The sequence below is a fragment of the Urocampus carinirostris genome, chromosome 1, assembly GCF_059441175.1.
Source record: "Urocampus carinirostris isolate Australia breed hairy pipefish chromosome 1, RoL_Ucar_1.0, whole genome shotgun sequence".
In the NCBI taxonomy this organism is placed as follows: Eukaryota; Metazoa; Chordata; class Actinopteri; order Syngnathiformes; family Syngnathidae; genus Urocampus; species Urocampus carinirostris.
The window spans coordinates 41,842,257-41,861,317 of record NC_142349.1 but is presented as its reverse complement, the minus strand read 5'-3'; the positions used below and the strand labels follow the sequence as shown (position 1 = coordinate 41,861,317).

The following is a 19,061-nucleotide window of genomic DNA, read 5'->3' as shown; positions in this document are numbered from 1 at the left end:
GGAAATGCTACCTTAATTTTTTGCATTGTCCATTTCAGATGTCCATAAATGATACATAATCTCTGTCCACTCCTACACATTTCATAGTGCCCTGTTTAGGTGTAGCATGCACCTGTCCTCTTCTGCGTGACCCGTAGAGGGGCAATGAGGCTTTATAGGACAACGCCAAACAAACTAAGGCCAACTGCCATTAATCAGTAGGGAAAAACAAATACAATGGAAAAGTGAAGCCACTAGAGAGCAGTTTCACCGTCATTTTCAAGCAGACTTGTTGTAAAATTTTAATTGCAAGAATTTACAAGCAATTCTACCCAAGTTCAACCCTTTTTCAATCCTTAAAAACACAACATTAAAATTAAAGGATTCCAAGCACCCGTAGGAACCATATGTTTGACCTGCCATAATGGTACTTCTCACAGAGACATTTATCAAATTAAAAAAGCCACAAAAACAGAATTCAACTGTGAAACCGATTGCACTGTTAAAATTGATGTTAAAACCTAGAGGGCTGACAGAGGCAGATGTTGTGAATGCATTAAATGGTGCGACAAAAAGTGTTTGAATTTCAATAACCTTCCCTCCGTTGTGAGTCGTTGTTTTTTTTTTATTTCAAATCTAGCTTTGTACCCTGTCAAATTTGTAGGTCCATACCCCCATTTTGAACTAACATTTTTTTATACAAGCCCACTACACAAATGTGGCTTTCCATTTGGTTCGTTGATGTATTTAAAGCCTTGCGAGAAAAAAAGAAATAATCCATACGGAGATTTTCTTTGATCCTTGCCAGCTTTCTGTAGCGTTTGACACACATACAGAGTACGCACACACAAACGCCGCAGCAAAGATGAAGCACTGCAGTGACTGAGAGATACTCCACCCTACACAGCAGCTAATTCCTCTATCCTCAGAATAATGGCGTCAAAACCAGCGTGCGTGTTTTAGGGCTTGAATGAGCCAAAAGAAGCTACGTGGCACAATCATACAGACACCACCACGCACATTGGGCCGTCCGCAGTCGCTAAATATAGAATTCTCAATTTGATGATGCTGCAGTGATGGTATACGACCCTCGCGGCGCCCCTAACAGCACTGGTTTTGCTGCTCAGTAGCCAAATTAACCCCAATAAAACGAGAGTGACTTCATCATGTGCTGCCTTCTGCACACACTGGCAAGGCAACGAGTGCCGATTTCACTTGTGATGACAAACCATTGGGACGGTGATGGCTGTGCAAAAGGGGATAGAGCAGGGGTGAGTAAACTACAGCTGGGGAACTACATACAGTATGATAGTAGTGGGATTGTGTAATCGCAAAACACTACAGTTTTTTTTCAAGGATTTATAGACAACAACCGTCTCCAGAAGAGAACACCGTTTGCTTAAATTTAACCCCTTAAGAATCCTGTAAAAATCACCTAAAATCTCGATCCAAGATGTACCCAAATTAAATTCAATCATGTTGATGACCTGTTTGGAGATTCTGGACGGTTTTGGTCTCTTTGGAAAGGAAACACTCTCAAGTTTTGTCCCCAACTGAAATAACACTTCAAGTGCTATTGACATTGATTAATTTAATTTGGAGCGCGCAGAAAAAGTAGGTTCTTATTCTGGGCTGAATTTGTTTTTTGTCTTTATTTGAATCACATCCAAGTTGAGTGTAGCTGCTACACTGTAGCATGACCAACTTAGCTGGGAAACAGCTGGGACAATACCATGTAGCCTGAAATTTTTTTTTTGACCATGGCCAACCCAAATGCCCAAACACCCAAACAAGTTAAGCACCTCGGCACCCAAGTTGGTCATGCTTTCATCCCTCCAGATGAAACGAGACACAAGATAGTGGCCGTGTCACTCGGCTCAGGGTGATACAACACACTCCTCTGTTCAACAGCAGGGCCCAACAGCTTTCACTGGTTTATCCCTGCCGCATCATACAGGTGTCCTGCCCATCCCTTAGAACACGTTTAAACACATAAATGCATTGGTGTGATAAAAAAATGACCCCATGGGTTGTTATTCTTCAATATATTTTAAAATAAAAAACAGTTGTTAATCTTCATATTCCAGATACTCTTCATAAAACATGTTTATGACATGATGCCTTCAATATTTTTTTTTCTTCCCCCCACTAACTACCGACTCCACTAATGGAAGAATGTATGTACTGGTCATTCATGCACCCAAGGATTAAGAACATACAAAAATACCTACCACAGAAAATGCACATTTCTTTAAAATCGAAAATCGCATCGAAATTGCAATACGGGTCTGCAAAATCGCAATTAAGTTTTTTTTCTCCTAATCGTGCAGCCCTCGTAAAAATAAAATATATAATATAATTAAAATGGTAAATAAATATGTGTTGATTTGTTTCCATTCTTGTCCCCAGTTCTTCTTTATTTGTCTTTTATCTATTAAAAAATATGCCGTGCAAAAAAAAAAAAGAATCTTGGACATATTTTGACATTAAATACCTTGGAAACTATTATGGGCATAAAAGCACATCTGGTAAATTCAGAAAGGTTGTATACTCAACTTTTACATAAAGTTTCAAAAAATGTTCAATGCGAACACCGTTGGTCACATGACAAACATTAAGCCGATTGTCAAAATCTTGCCAAACACTTCCCTCCATTTCAATGGCTGCAACAGTTATTCGTGCCTTCAGCTCATCCACGTCTCTTAGAATAGGTCTCTTTCCTCACATGGATAGTCTGCGCCTTGCCACTGATTGATTTTTTAAGTATTATTTCTATTGATTCAATTTTAGGGGAAGAACGCGAGGCTAGCCAACCAAAAAACACATAGTGAGCAACCAGGCTGACCAGTAACCAACAACGAAAAGCGGCCACTGATATGACCACAAACTTAAAGCCAGCCAAGAGTAAACAAGCCAAGGAACACGGCAAAACCGATGCTGACGGCAGGCTAGCTGATCAAAAACACGCGGTGAACATTCAGGCTAACCGAGAACCAACAACAAAAAGCGGCAACGACTATGGTGACGAACGAAGAGGCAGCAGGGAATAAACCAAGGGACACAGCAATAACCAGTAGCGCTAATATCCAGGCAAGCCAGCCAGACAACACACGTTGGGGATCCATCGATCGCCAACTGGGAGCAGGACAAAATTATAGCAAACTGCGTCGAAAAACACAAACAAAAAGCCTCAATAGCGTAAGTAACAGCAGAAACGAGGGGCGATTGCATATCGCTGCTCTCTACAATAGCTGTCTGTTTCTGAGCTCACCTCACATGTTGTGCTAATAGGATTCACTGTTTTATGTGTAGGGTCCCTCAATGAAGTCACAGCTCTACAGCAAACAAGCCAGAAAGGTCATCTTTGAGACTACATTTCTCGAGTCCCCTGGCGCGTGGAATAGTTTGCAACATATTTGTATAATTGTAGGAAGGAACACCACATGTTTTATGCCAAATTAAAAAAACAAATTTAATTTGAGACTACCTCAAAGCATTCCATAACAGTGCCTTTCACACACCTTAACCTCCCCCAAAAAGCTTGCTTTGATTTGAAGTATTTAAAAGGTAAACAACACATAGACCAATTTTTCTTCAATTCGGCACAGAACAGTTAGTGTTCCTCGACTCAATTATGCAGATATGATGCGAAATATTCCACGTGCCAGGGGACTCAACAAATGTAATCTCAAAGTTGACCCATTGGTTTCGTTTCCTCAAGAGCTTTGAGTAAACACAGCATGTTTAAAATGGTGAATCTGGTCAAAATAACATGTGAGGCAGCTGCGAAACAGATGGCAATCGTAGTTAACAACAATTGACTACAGCTCATGTCTGCTTGGAGACATAGGAACTTTGCTCACCCTGTCACTGCGGGTCTTGTGACTGTTTTGTGGAAGTTGCGTGCTGTGACCTCCAAAAGCTGCGTGGGTGGAGTTCACCTGCCGCCCTTACAGTGTGTGTTCCTTCTTTGCCTTCACTTCCTTTTAAGTTGGCAGTTGTGGCTTTTCGTTTATGTTTTACACAACATGTAAGTGGTTGATATAATAGTGTCCAGCTAGCCCCTCATTAGCGTAGAGGTTGCTAAAGGCTTCCAGTTTTGTTTGCCACCGATTAGCTCTCTGTTAGCTGTACAGTGTGTTGTTTTGCCTGCTTGCCAATTACCCTGCTGTGTCCATTGCTTTAGTCTCAGCCAAATTTGCGTTTGTAGCCGTAGTCATTTTTCGTTGTTGGTTACGGGTTAGCCTGGCTACTCAGTGCGTGTTTTTGGTCTTTCTGTCGAAACTGCGGCCGACTTTCGTTAATCGTTCCCGAAAGCCCCTTTTTGGCTGCTCGCCCTTTCCTGTACCATTAGTGCATCCACCCGATACACAACGCCTTGGCATTCTACACAAACAAAAAACTACCAAAACACTAATTACCTCTATGGCTAATTAACACGTAAACCGATATGGTGAGCAGGTTCCTCGGGTGCCGTGTTCTTCACATGACGTCTCAGCTCAGGGAGTCAAATATGAGGCAGGCTGTCTTCCGAATGCATTATCTGGAAAAATAATTGGTTCAGACTGATCAATTTTATATAGATTGTATAAAAAAAAGTGAACTACTACCTCACGTTTTGCATGTTTTAGAATGGGAATACCTTTAAGGGAGCTTTGACGTAGATCTTGACAAGCGCCGTTTGGTAAAACTGTCCCAAATAAACCACCCTTGTCGCGTAACCGACGACAAACGTCAAGACCACGTGGATGGCGTTAAATGAGTAAAATGAATTAGCCTGAGTAGCGGCGGTGAAGTAGGACGGAGCGCTGGGGAAGCTTCCTGTCCCAGATCGGTCGTTAACCGATGGCGAGAAAAGCGAAGAGAGACAGCGAGTGAAGGCGCTTGCTAAATCTGGAGTTATGAAGCACGACCGCCCCTCAGCACCCGAGCAAATATTGGAAAGAAAGCTGAGACACGCTCAGACAAATAAGAACGGGAGAAGCCGAAAGGCGGCTCACGATGCTCCTTCACGAGCTGTCAATAAAAGCGTCCGTGCGCTTCTTCCCACGCTCCGACACTATCGCATTTTACATCAAACAATCCAATGAATGCTAATTAATCATCTTTTATTCCCAGCTAGGTCCCAACTGTCCCGGGTAGTGTCAAAGAAAGGGCAATATGGCAGCTGCGTAAAAGGAGATAGCAGAAAGCTGTCAACTGAGGTTTGAAATTTAAGGTCGCGTGACTGTGAGGTAATAAACAAGGTGGTAAGACTGTATGAAAAAGGATTTGAATGCTAGCTTTTACACAGGACTGTAGACAGGGCGGCAGTAGCTCAGGAGGTAAAGCATTGAGAGGTCACAGGTTCGATTCCCAGCTCGTTCGTGTTATATGTCGAAGTGTCTTTGGGCAAGACTCTGAATCCATAAGCAGGTAGTTGCATGGCTGACACTGCTATCGGTGAGTGTGAATGGGTAAGTGTGAAGTACATTGTAAAGCTTTGGGAGGTCTCCGTTGACTTGGAAAGCGCTATATAAACACAGACCATTTACATTTAGACTGGGAAAATTCTGAAAATAGGCGAGCTGAATTTATGTGAAAATAGTTAGCGGAATTGCCAAAGGTGAAGAGTGGTGGCAGACCATAACAAGAGAGAAATCATTTTTCATCTTTGTTAAAAATGGCAAAAGCAAATTTTTCAATTCAATTTATCCATTATTGGATTGGCAGAGGCTATATAGACCATAATCAACCAGGTGTTGGGAGTTAAACTTTACAAAGGAACGCATTTCTGGAAAACAATTACTTTTCTCGGTATCGAGTAGTGTAACGCGTTATAATAGAATTTTGTAACTTAGCTGTTGTTACAACATGGTGTGTTACTCCACTACTTTTTATAAGGGCGTATGGTTGTGTATCACCAAAAGCAAATGGTAGGCAGAGAATGGGGAGAGGGTGTGGTTTCTACAGGAACAACTCAATCATTGGAGCAAACATAAGCATACAATTTACAAAAAAGAGTGCTGAATTTTGTGTTTTTATTCGTAAAAGTATTTCTGCAATACATAATGCCTGGATGAAAAAAAAAAACATATTGGACATTGCCCAGAAATAGACAAGGAAAATTAGTAGTTTGAAGACAAAACACAAAATAGATATGGAGTGTCTCTGCTGAGTTAGCTTATATATCCTCAAGATTGCCAAGAAGTAAGAAGCGCAAGGACCCTAATTTTTATGGACTTTTAAAAATCAATCAGATACAAAATTTGGCAATTTTTTTTGTGCAGTAGTTTGGTATGTGGGGAGAAAAATTGTGAGTGTGGGATTTGAAATGAGACACCAAATTCTCAGGTCCTGCCATTGTATACAGCTAAAAAAACAACATAGTGGATTCTGGTTGTGAAAATAGCGGAGCAGGGATGGACTGCGGTTGTATGAGAATGGATTATCAAAATTCAGGACATGGGGGCTGGGGTGAGAATTTTAACACAAGATACAAGTGTTATTGCAAAATCCCCTAACACACAGCTGCCGATTTGAAATGTCTGCAAGAGAAAACACGCAATTGGTGTGAAAAGGGAATTTGTGTACAAAAAAAAAGAAAAATTACTCAGACGATTTAAGCCTTGGTGATAAGAGTGGCAAGCTCCCCAACTCCGGACTCCGTGGACCCAACAAAGTACATAACCTTATCCATCATGGCATGTGCTAACAACACATGCCAATGGGCATCCCTCCATCCATTATCTGCACTGCTTATCCTCAGTACGGTCGCGGGGGTGCAAGAGCCCATCCCAGCTATCTTCAGCCCGTGGCCTGGGGACACCCTGAACCGGTTGCTAGCCAGTCGGATCCCATAGACATTGGGATATCCAAAACTGGAGGACATCCAAAATATGTTTTTCTTTTCCTTATTAATCCTCTTGTCGTTTATTTTGAAAATGCCATTAATATTTAAAGTAGATTATTGGTTCAGGTTATACGAAAATTTAGGTTGACTCTATAATCCTATTGGTACGCATAAACGTAAATTTTGCGATAGATAATAGGTATATTAACCGAAATTACATTGAATGACCGGTCATTAAACTGAAATAGAAAATTAATGGGGTTTTTAAACTAGTAAGTTTATAGTTTAGTAGACACTTAAAATAAGGAGAGAAGACATCAAGGAATTTTGAACTTGCAGGGAAAACAGGAGAGGATTAAAAGAAAAAAAATCCCAGTGCCAAATTCCAAATCAGTTTTAAAAGCCCTCCCCTCAGCATTTTCTTCTTATCAAATCTCCTAGACTACAAAATCCGATCCGAGGTGTGGGTATCAAAGAACAGCAACATTTTTGGCCAATAATGACAATGAACAACAGTAGTCATAATATAGAACTGGCATCTTAAGCAATGACTTTTGAAGGTGTCCAATATTGAAAACAGAATAAACCTATCATAAACAAACATTAACCAAATTTAGACTTTCTCATTCAACACCCTAAACCAGGGATCAGCAACCTTTTCGGTGCGTAGTGCCACTTTCAAATTTCCCCGTAAATCAATGTGCCACACCAAGATAATGACTCGCACAACATTTTTTTAATATCCAACAGAGCTGTCATTTTACAACAGTCCAAATATACAACATGGATATACATTTTAATCGTATAACTCAGTGTTTTTCAACCCTTTTGGAACCACGGTACACTTTTATTTATAAAAAGGTTCCGAGGCACAGCGTGCGTCGAATATGTTTGAAAATGAAGTTATGTCAAGTATTTCACTGTACTACCTCATAAGCAGATAATTAGTATATAAAAAGAAGAAAATAATACTTAAAATAAAAAGAATGATGTGATTTTTTTATTTTTTACAGTAAAATCTTAAAATGCTTTGTTAAACAAATTAAGTTATTAAATGTACTGTGCTACCTCAAGACCAGATAATTAGTACATAAAAAGTATATAAAAATCTACTGCCACCTACTGATATGGATGACTATTACAGTTCCTCCTCTGAAGTGTGCAAAAATACTGAATAAAGGCCTGATTTTTTTGGAAAGATAAAATTCCAGCGGCACACTAGACAAGGTCTCCCGGCACACTGGTTGAAAAACACTGGTATAACTGACCTATTTATCTTCCACTATTCTTGTTCATCAATTAACTAAAATATGAATGTGAACAACATGTGGAAAAACCTGTAGCCAGCCATGACTTCAACTTTTTGCCACAAGAACTAACCAGAATCAACCATTCTTCATCAACTATAAACTGCACTCAAAAAACGTAATATGGTCAGCTACTATACCATTCATGAATGATATCTTGTTGCAGAAAATATAAAAACTTGAAATAACAGCAGCAATGCAGAAGGCACGTGCGCACACACACACGCGCGCGCACGCACACACACGCGCGCACACACATACGCTTCTTTAAAATATTCGCCATCAGTAAATGATTTTCCGTGCTTTAATATTCAGTGAGCAATTTGTTAGATAGCTTCAGTGGTGGTGTTTTTAGCAGCGACAAATGTTTTTTAGGGTCTGTTTACCTGGAAACAGCGCATTTTAATGTCTCCCCCTTGAATTCATGTTCATGTTTCGTCTCGTAATGACATTTAACATTTGATGCGCGAGGTACAACGCTCTCGAGGCATAATACACAAAACAGCACGTACATTTTTTGCACAAAGCCCCAGTCATCTGTCCATGCCGGCTGGAAAGAACGCGATGTTTTCGCTTGAGGAGCCGTCATGATTTGTTCATTAATCGCGCACGCGTGTTTCATTGGCTGGGTTAAAACACGGACCTCTCCTATGCGAGGCGCTGCGCAAACGCGCACTGACACACGAAGGGGCGCTAACAAAAACGGTAAATGGTCTGCATTTATATAGCGCTTTTAAGTAAATCTTCTAACGGTGTGCAACTGAAAATGTCTAAATTTCGGGTAAATGCGCTTTTTAAAAATAAATAAATAAATAAATAAAAATCATTTTTATTTTGCCGTGCGCTGTGTGCTCGCGTGCCACTGGTTAACCCCTCCCGTGCCACTGCTGGCACGCGTGTCATAGGTTGCCGACCCATGCCTAAACCAAGGGCCTCCAATGTGGTGCCCCGCGGGCTCCATGGTGCCCCCTAAGGACATGTGAAATAGCTCACCAGTCCTGGGTCATTGTGATATTCTAAAAAATATATATTTTTTTATTAGTTGAGGTTTTTCCTTGCCCTGGTGTAGGTTTTAGATCAGGGGATGGTGTAATGATAGTGTAGTTTGCAAAAATCTGTGGTCTATGCAGCCCTTTGAGACTCCTTGTGATAAAGAGCTCTACAAAAACATGACTTGAATTGACTTGATTATCATTGTAAAATGTGAAACACACAACAAAATGGAACATCTGTCTCTGGTACAGTGACTAATAGAGTGATAATGAGATCCAAACTAGTGCCTTTTCACAAATCACGTATACAATTATGGTATAATGCTCTGATAAATAGAACAGAAAGTTCATGTTCAATGAATGTTTACACTGTGAAGAACCCAGAGAGTATTTTTATGTTATGTTCATGAATAGTGTTAATTATTTATTTTATGACTTTCGTTCTGCGAAGAATCTAGAAACGTTATTCTATTGTGGCTTTATGGGAAACAGTATTTTCTTACATTTGGGCACTCCCATCAATCGTCATAAAGGGAAAAGCATGGGGCGCCCTGATTTTGACTGTCTTCTCTGTGTATAACAGCTTCAACAACTGTGAAAAAATGGAAGTAGCAAAACAATCAACTTTTGTCGCGAACGGGTTTTCGTTGCGTCTCTGCTATTATGTTTCAAAATAAAAAGTTGCGAATTGATGCTAACGATTGCTAACGAATGCGCCGTCACTCGCACATAACGCATATGATCCTCTCTGGCGCCAAGATGCTTCCTGAGCTCCTTCCACCATCGCTAGCATTGAAATGCTCGACTGATCCCAACTCTGACAAGGCGCTCCAAACCAAAAGAGACTGACTGAGTCATCCAGTCCGTGGCGCAATAATAGCGAGCCATCGTTTTGACAAATGCTCTCGAACGTCATTCGGGACAATGCACCCAGGATGAAGGCGTTTAAAGGGTATTTTTAGAATTGGATAAACGTTCAAAATCAATGGCGTTATATCAAATGCATGGGGGAGCACAACAATTATCACCCCTTATTGAAAAAAAAAAAGGTCTGCATTTATATCGCGCTTTTCAAGTCAATGAAGACCTCCCAAAGCGCTTTACAATGTGCTTCACACTTAGCCATTCACACACACACATTCACACACCAATAGGGAGTCAGCCATGCAAGGCGCCTACCTGCTTATTAGGGGCATTAGGGACTCAGTGTCTTGCCTGAAGAAAAAAAACAATAGACAATGAGCTTTTAGCTTCCATTTTGGACGCTTCCCCTCCTTGTGATTGGCCAATATTCCATTTTCACTAATTCTGTGTTTTTGACTTTAAATTTGTCGAGTATACAAAAAAATAAACTTGTTTTGCATTTTATCGGTTCCCCCCCCCCCCTGTAAATACATGTTTTTAACATTTCCAGTGCTTTTCGGGGATGTGTTTCACGATAAGCTTTAAAATATATATATTCTGTTTAATCTTATATTTTGTAGTTTATCTGTTTTTGCACTGAAAAGTCAATACGTATTTTGAATTGACGTTTTGGTGTTTCACGCAGGGATTCCAGGTGCTTGACTTTAAAATTGCTTGTTCAGAAAGGTACAAGCATATAAAGGAGTTATACGTTTACTTATGAGTGAAAAAATAAATGCTCTTATAATATTGTAGAATAAATATTTTCTTAATTTAAAAAAATAATAATGAATTCGTTTTGTGTGTTATATTCCATTATTATTGGTAGTATACTGATCAAGGGACCTCCGAAATCTTTCTTTTTCTTTTTGTCCTGTTTTGTTTACTTCTTTTCTTTTTTTCCCTAGCTTTTCATTTATTTTATGTGTTTTTTTTCTTCTTTTGTTCTTCATTTACCCTTTTTTTCTTCTTTTGTTTCATTTTTCCCCACATCCACTTTTCTTTGGGTGGGCAGAGCATGTCGGCATGTGAGCATTGCCCATCCCTGCCCCCCTCTAATAACGTCCCTGATCCAAATCCAGCGAGACAAAGACAATTATCTTGGCATCAATCAATCTGTTTTTTTTTTTCTTTGTTTACGACATCTCAAATGCAGCGTTCGTGCACCTTTTTCATGGTCAAATTCAAGCACTTTAAAGGAGTTTCAAGGCCATTTTTTCCAATTCTCCAGTACAATTTAAAGAAAAAAATCCAGTGCGAGTTATGTTTTTGGCAGAACCAAAAATATATTCGCATTTTAACAAGTCCTCGAATATGTCTGCAATCTTTGCATGTGTTTTTTCAGGTCCACAAATATATCCGGACATTTGTCAACACGTATGATTTTTAGATCTTGAATAAATTGCGAATATATTTGTGTGTGTGAAAAATATATGTGTAAATATTTTTGTGGTTGGGTGAAAATGATGGTTATATGTAGTTTACATGTAGTACTTCCCATTGCAATTTACCACTGGGAAATGCTACCATAATCTTTTACCTGGCCAAAATAATACATTTACATAATTGATATGTAATCCTTTACACTAATACACGTTTCACAGTGCCCTATTTTGGTGTAGCACATAGCTAAAGGTTTGCAAAATAAATCATAGTTAAGTTAGTAGTCTCTGTGTATTGCCTTTCATATGACTGAAGAGAGCTAACTCTCTCATTGTGAAGAGTTGGATCATTTTTACTTTTTTTCACCTTGCAGCATGCGGCGCATGGACTTTTTTTCTACGTTTTAGCTATTGTTTGGATTTTTCGTTTTCTAGCCATTGTTCTTTAAAACGGTAGCCTTCCTGAATCTTGGTCTGATCCACCTGTCCTCTTGGGTGCGACACGTAGGGGGCGATGACGTTTCACATGACATACAAACTCATGCCAGCTGCAGTTAATCATGTGGCAAGTAGAAATGCAATGGCAAAGCGAAGCCACCGGAACTAGCTTTTCAGCGTCATTTTTGAGCAGACTTGTTTTAATTTTCTTCATTTATGGCATGGCCTATCGAGTCAGACTCCAAAGAAACATGGTCACAATTTAAAGCATTTACAAGCACTTCACCCAAAATTCAAGCATTGTTTTAAGGATTTCGAGTACCAATTCGAACCCTGCATATGGAAGTGTACTGTATCTGTGGAGCCAGATTTCAAATGTATTCACCCTGCACTTTTTAACTTTAAAAATGAAACAATATTTGATAAATCATCACGTGTGGAAGTCAGGCCAAAATAATCCACAAAGGAGTCCTCCAAACTGAATTATCTTGCTATCTAGCTGAAAAGTGTACCGCGTATTAAATAAAGTCATTATAATGTTAAATTGGGAAATTTAGACCTTTGGATCTACAATTTTTTTAATCCAGAGAAGATATAGCTTCGGAGAAAACATATGAGAAGAACATGAAAAGTACATGGAAAGATCAGAAACTAGGGATTTAATTTTCTATCCAAGTAAATACAGGGTAGTATCAATCAATATTTATGATACTTTTTACCTGGAAACGCTATGACCAAACCTATCGTTTATTTCTAAAGTACTTGAAAAAGTTGTGGCACAGCAGCTGAATCATTTTATATCCGAGAACAATCTTTTTGAATCAATGCAATCAGGATTCAGGGCTAACCACTCTACTGAGACAACACTGATTAAGGTAACCAATGATCTTCTACTGACCACGGATTCCGGCGCTTCATCACTCTTGCTGCTGCTGGACCTTAGTGCTGCAGTCTTTGCCACTGTGGACCATAATATCTTACTAGAACGGTTGGAAAATTGGATTGGTCTCTCAGGAACCGTCCTCTTATGGTTCAGATCCTACCTTTCAGATAGGACGCACTGTGTTAAATATGGTGAAATGACATCTGAGCCCTTTAGTGTTACCTGTGGTGTTCTGCAGGGTTCAGTACTTGGCCCCCTTCTTTTCAGCATTTACATGCTTCCATTAGGTGATATTATTCGCAAGTGTAATATCAGTTTTCATTGCTACGCAGATGACACTCAATTATATTTTCCGATGGAGGAATCTGCCACACTATACTGTGGAAATTTGGAGGCCTGCCTCACTGAGATAAAAGATTGGATATCACTCAACTTCTTGCGTCTTAACTCTGAAAAGACCGAAATGCTAGTTATTGGTCCATTTAAACGCCGTGACTTGTTCTCAAAAACGGCTCTGAACATTGAAAAATGTAATATAACCCAGAGTGACTCAGTCAAAAATTTAGGTGTCATATTTGACCCCGATCTGTCCTTTCAAACACACGTTAAGAATATTACTAGAACAGCTTTTTTCCATCTTAGCAACATTGCTAAAATCTGCCCTATGCTGTCTCAGTCTGATGCAGAGATTATAATTCATGTGTTTGTTACCTCCCGTCTCGATTACTGTATTGCACTACTCTCTGGTCGCCAGAAGTCCAAAATCAAGAGCCTTCAACTGGTACAAAATGCTGCAGCGAGGCTTTTGTCTAAGACAAGAAAGTTTGATCACATTACCCCGATTTAAGGATTAAGATGTGATTTTAAGGTTCTGTTGGTGGTATACAAAATCATGCATCTTCCGGTCCGGAGCCTACGCTCTGAAAACACTGGTCTACTAGTGATCCCAAGAGCCAAGAAGAGATCCGCAGGTTCGAGAGCGTTCTCCGTTCGGGCCCCGGGGCTGTGGCATGCTCTTCCCCCTGAGATTGGATCTGAAACCTCAGTGGAAATGCTTGAATCCAAGCTTAAAACACACTTCTATTCTATAGCATATGAATAACCTATATTTTATGTGGACAATATATGTGTATCTGTGTATTATTTGCCCTCATGTAGGTTTTAGATCAGGTGATGGTGTCATAATAGTCTGTGGTCTGCAATAATCTGTGGTCTGTGCAGCCCTTTGAGACTCTTGTGATTCAGGGCTATACAAATAAACATGACTTGACTTGACTATGATCACTGAAAAATCACCCCCCTCCCTTGAGTTGGCTTATGATTATGATAAACACAGCATAAAGATTTTAGGCAATACATTTTTTTTCTTTTTGATTTAAATAACCAAAAAGCAAACTTTAAAGGTACAGTGTGTATTATTTAGCGCCTCCTAGTGGTAACAAAAAAAATAATTCATTACAAAAAAAGTACAATATTGGTTTCATTTACAAGTGGAAAAAACATGAACTGTCGAACAAACATGTTTTTTTTTTTTAATACTCGTAAGTTGAGAAATTTGCATTTGTTTGACAAAACATGATTCTCGCCGAGATGGAGTTGACATCTTTGTCAGCCATCTTTCTGCTACGGGTACCCAAAAAACTTCAGAGAGCCTAGGCAAAAAATTGAGAAGAAACATGTTAAATTTTGCTTTCTTTGAATCTCCGTAGTTGGTATTCTTTCTTGAGCATTTTAACAAATGTTTTCTATTGCACTAGACACTACATTATCATCTAGTGGCCATATCATAAACTCCATCTTTCTGTTTCAGAATAAGTCATGAGAGTCACACAAAGAAACTCTGCAGTAAAACAAATAAACATGAGAGCTTATTTCACTTTTGTGACTTTTCTATCTTCCATTGCAATATCTTGAAAATAAGGTAAGCAGCTCAAAAGGGTTACGTGTAAGCACAATTGATCCAATTTGAAAGTAATATCCATCCATCCATTATCCGCACCGCTTATCCTCAGTAGGGTTGCGGGGGTGCTGGAGCCCATTCCAGCTATCTTCGGGCAGTGGGCAGGGGACACTCGGAACTGGTTGCCAGCCAGTCGCAGGGCACACAGGGACAGACAATTCGCTCGCTCATTCTCACCTAGGGACAATTTGAACCAGCCAATTAACCTAACCTGCATGTTTTGGAATGTGGGAGGAAACTCAAGCAAGCACGGTAGAATTAGGGGAATTAGGTTTCTATGTTAATTTCCGACTCATTTGCTATTGCCGGTCTTTCTCTTCAATATTGTAAACACTAAAACTCAAAGAAAAAACTGTAGTACACTTTGCAATAAGAACAGTGAAAATCTGTGAGTTATTATTCTTTAAAGTGGATCCACTACTGCGTTTTGCTGATGACATTGCCTAAGTGGCAGGAGAAGAAGAGGTGATGTGGTCAATCACCTGGACAAAGCATTAACCCAGTCCCGGAAGGAAATAAGCGGAGAGAGAAAAACAAAGTAATGACCAAAACCTCCAAGGTATTACCGCAAACATCACCATCAACCGCCATGAGCTTGAACCTGTCACCAAATTTACATTTCTTGGAGCTATCATATCAGAAGAGGGGTCAGGACCAGAAATCACAGCCAGGATAGCTCAAACCATCTGGAGGGACAATAACATAGCGTTGAAATCAAAGATCGGACTCATGCAAGCGCTGGTTACTTCCATTTTCCTCTAGGCTTGCGAGACATGGACTCTCACAGCAAAGCTAGAGAGGAAAATCCAGGCCATGGGGATGTGATGATACTTCTAGGCATCAGCTGCTTAGCCCATGTGACAAATAAATCGGTGCGCAACACCATCAGAGGGCACATTGGAACATACGAAGAACTGTTGTCAGCTGCGCGCGGGCGAGAACTGCAGTTGTATGGTCTCGTCACAAGATCATCTTGACTGACCAAGATCATTCTCTAGGGCAGTTAAGTCATCTTTATTTGTATAGCCCTTTATCACAAAGAGTTTCTCAACAAGAGGAAAATGGAGAAACCTTGAGAAGGGAGCTGAAAAAGAACTGGGCAGACAACATCAAGGAATGGACTGATGGCAACTTTCCTACGACCCAAGCTCGGGCCAGGAACCGTCAACAGTGGAGAAAGCTGTCCAGAGTTACGTCCTCAGTGGTGCCCTGACAACCCAGGCGGTTAAGGGGTACATGAACATGAAGCCTGAACCTCTACTAAAAACACTTAACTGTGTGTATCTTGGGGTCTCATTGAATATTGCAAGCAAAAATATGAAACAATTTAAGCATGGTGGATGGGTGGTTAGCGCACAACCCCACGGTGCGGAGGTTCAGGGTATAAGTCCACCAACTGCAACCTCCCCGTGCCTGCGTGGGTTTCCTCCGGGCACTCCCGCTTCCTCCCACATGTCAGTTTAATTGGCCGATCCAAATTGTCCCTAGGTGTGAATGAGCGAGTGGAGTGAGTTGTCTGTCCCTGCGTGCCCTGCGACTGGCTGGCAACCAGTTCAGGGTGTCCCCTGCCCACTGACCGAAGATAGCTGGGATGGCTCCAGCACCCCCGCGGCCCTACTGAGGATAAGCGGTGCAGATAATGGATGGATGGATATTACTTTCAAATTGGATCAATTGTGCTTAGACGTAACCCTTTTGTGCTGCTTACCTTATTTTCAAGATATTGCAATGGAAGATAATGGATAAATGGAAGGTTCTATATTGATTGGGGTAAGATCTATGTACCATTTTCATCAACTCTAAGCTAAAGAAAAGGTTCTTGACATAATACCTGACTGAAAATTGGAAATTATTGAAGTCAGTCAAAATTGTGTGTACCAGTCCCATTAAGTGTCTTTGATGTTTGATATATATTTTTTCTAGTTTTTTTTTTAAACAGCTAGACACAACTTCCTGCATTCTTTACACGTGTAATAAAGCAAACATACATACTGTTTCCACAGTTTTGACAAATTTCAGGTTGTTGAGTGGGGGAAAATGAAAGAATTTGATTGTCTCACTATGAGTGTATTATACAGCACTTTGGTTGGCAATTCATTACATGAACAGTGCTTTTAAAAAAAAATTGGATTTGATTGAGTTGTGCATTATATGCATCAGATAGACATTTTCAAACAGAAGGAATCCTTATATGGTCACGTTTTGCAAGATAATAGATGTAGGCTTTCTTGTTCATCTTCAATGTATAGTATAGGGAATATTTTAAGGGCTCTGTTATGTTTCATGTTACCCTCAAGTAGGTCATACAAAACCCAAAACATAATACCTAGTGAAAAGAACAACCCCAATTCCACGCTTATTTTATGTACCGAAAAAAAAATAAAAATATATATATATATATATATATATATATATATACGCATACTGTGTGTGGGAGATACTCTGAATATATGACACAAACATCAGCAGCTCACTTGCACACATGCATAAATTCAGAATGCAGTGCAACGTTAGCGGTGAGCAGTTTTGCAGCATCTGTGCTGCCTTGCTCCAGGGCACCTAGGGAGCTCACTCGCCTAACACACCAACCACAGACGTGAAGTCACGAGAACATTGAAGTAGTGTGCTTACGGTCTTTTAAGCTCTTCTTGATGATGGTGATGATGGAGAACGCGAAGTCCAGAGGAGGCGAGATGTTGCCGGAGCTGGAAAAAAAGCGGAGGACCGTGGAACAAGAACGGGCGCCGTGCAAAAGAGCCTGCCTCTAACCTCGCTCTCTCTTCTATCTCCTCTTCAACGGGATGGAAGAGCGTTTGTGCGGTCCTCTTTTCGGAATGACATTCGCTCGCTCCCCCCGCCTCGCTCACTCCCTTCCCCCGCCTCCTCGCTTCTGCAGCTCCTTCCTGGGTATACCCCTTTTTCTTTTTCTTTCACTCTCATCCTCCCCCTCCCCGCCTTTGATGTTTCGATGGAGTAAAGAAAGAGCAAGATAAAATGTGAGGCAGATTAGCGGCATGACTCAACGTGAGCTTCCGTCTCACTATGAGGAGGGAAGCCTTTGCTGCATTGCATCTTACTTTAAACATGAAAAGATTGTGGGTGTGGGGCAGTAATTATGCTTAAGCATCCATCCATTATCTGCACCGCTTATCCTCAGTAGGGTCGCCGGGGTGCTGGAGCCCATCCCAGCCATCCTCGGGCAGAGGACTTTCTGAACTGGTTGCCAGCCAATCACAGGGCACACAGGGACAGACAATTCGCTCGCTCATTCACACCTAGGGACAATTTGGACCGTCCAATTAACCTGAAATGCATGTTTTTGGAATGTGGGAGGAAACCGGAGTGCCCGGAGGAATCCCACGCAAGCACGGAGAGAACATGCAAACTCCGCACAGGAAGGTTGGTAGCTGGATTTGAACCCATGACCTCAGAACTGTGCCACACACGTGCTAATCACCGCGTAAAAATTCCTGGGGCCAAATTTAGTTAGGGTTACTCTGAAATCAAACATTTTTATACTTTGGTTGGGAAAAACGACGAAAATGTGTAAACACAGAAATTAAGTGATGAAAAAGAATTGCCGTATGTTCCGAACTGAAAAGGCGCACTGGACTATAAGGCGCGCTCCAACAAAAAGTATTTTGTCATGTATTTTCCAAACACAACACGCAGGGGACTACTACAAGGCACATGAAATCTAGACTTCAATAAGAGCTTCTGTGTGCACGAGTTAATATTAATGCAGTGCTTTAATATGCGCCGCTGACCGCGATCTTAAAAACTTTAGATGCAAAAGTAATTGAATCCGAGGAGTGGCGGTGACAGTGCCAAAGCTTTACCACTAGAACACCAGTGGTTCAGATGACATACAAAATAGTCCTAGAGCTTATCCCATTATAACACCAATTTTACAGTGCCTCAACATCTATTTGCATAGTGCATTCTGATAAGTTAAACAGTTTGTACACCTCTTCAGCAGTGTGAATAATGTTGCATTTTAATACGTATGCATACATATAACTATTACATACACTTCTAATCAGTGCTAACTCTGCAGTCACTCAAACAGTGACTGTAGCCTTCAACCAGGAGATGTCATCAGGTGGTTTCCAACTGTCACTGGGCGTTTCGACTCTAAACCACAATGCCCTCGAGTTGGCGGGCCGTCAGTGATGGCCAGTCACTGCCCATCTTCCCCTGTTCCCCAGCTAAACTCCTCTATTCTACTCCAGAGCAAGCAAGAGGCTCTCTCCGCGGCTTCCCCGACCCTACGGGCAGCTGCCTTCCCTCCTTCTTCTTTCCACGGTACAGTTAGCTCAATCAGTATAATTTTTTAAGAGCTTTAATAGTATTTTGTTGAAATAATTTCTGTTTTCTCCATTGGC

At 40.6% G+C, this 19,061-nt stretch overlaps 1 protein-coding gene across 4 annotated transcripts in view; it reads right to left on the bottom strand.

The window, feature by feature from the left end:
• shank1 (SH3 and multiple ankyrin repeat domains 1) overlaps window positions 1-17,489 on the bottom strand; it is a 112,781-nt gene extending 95,292 nt beyond the window's left edge. For all 4 annotated transcript variants that reach the window (XM_088339672.1, XM_088339690.1, XM_088339681.1 and 1 more), the window contains exon 1: window positions 17,308-17,489. The gene's annotated coding sequence lies outside the window, so the exon portion shown is untranslated. The remainder of the gene's footprint in view (window positions 1-17,307) is intronic.
• Between the last annotated feature and the right edge of the window lie 1,572 nt (window positions 17,490-19,061).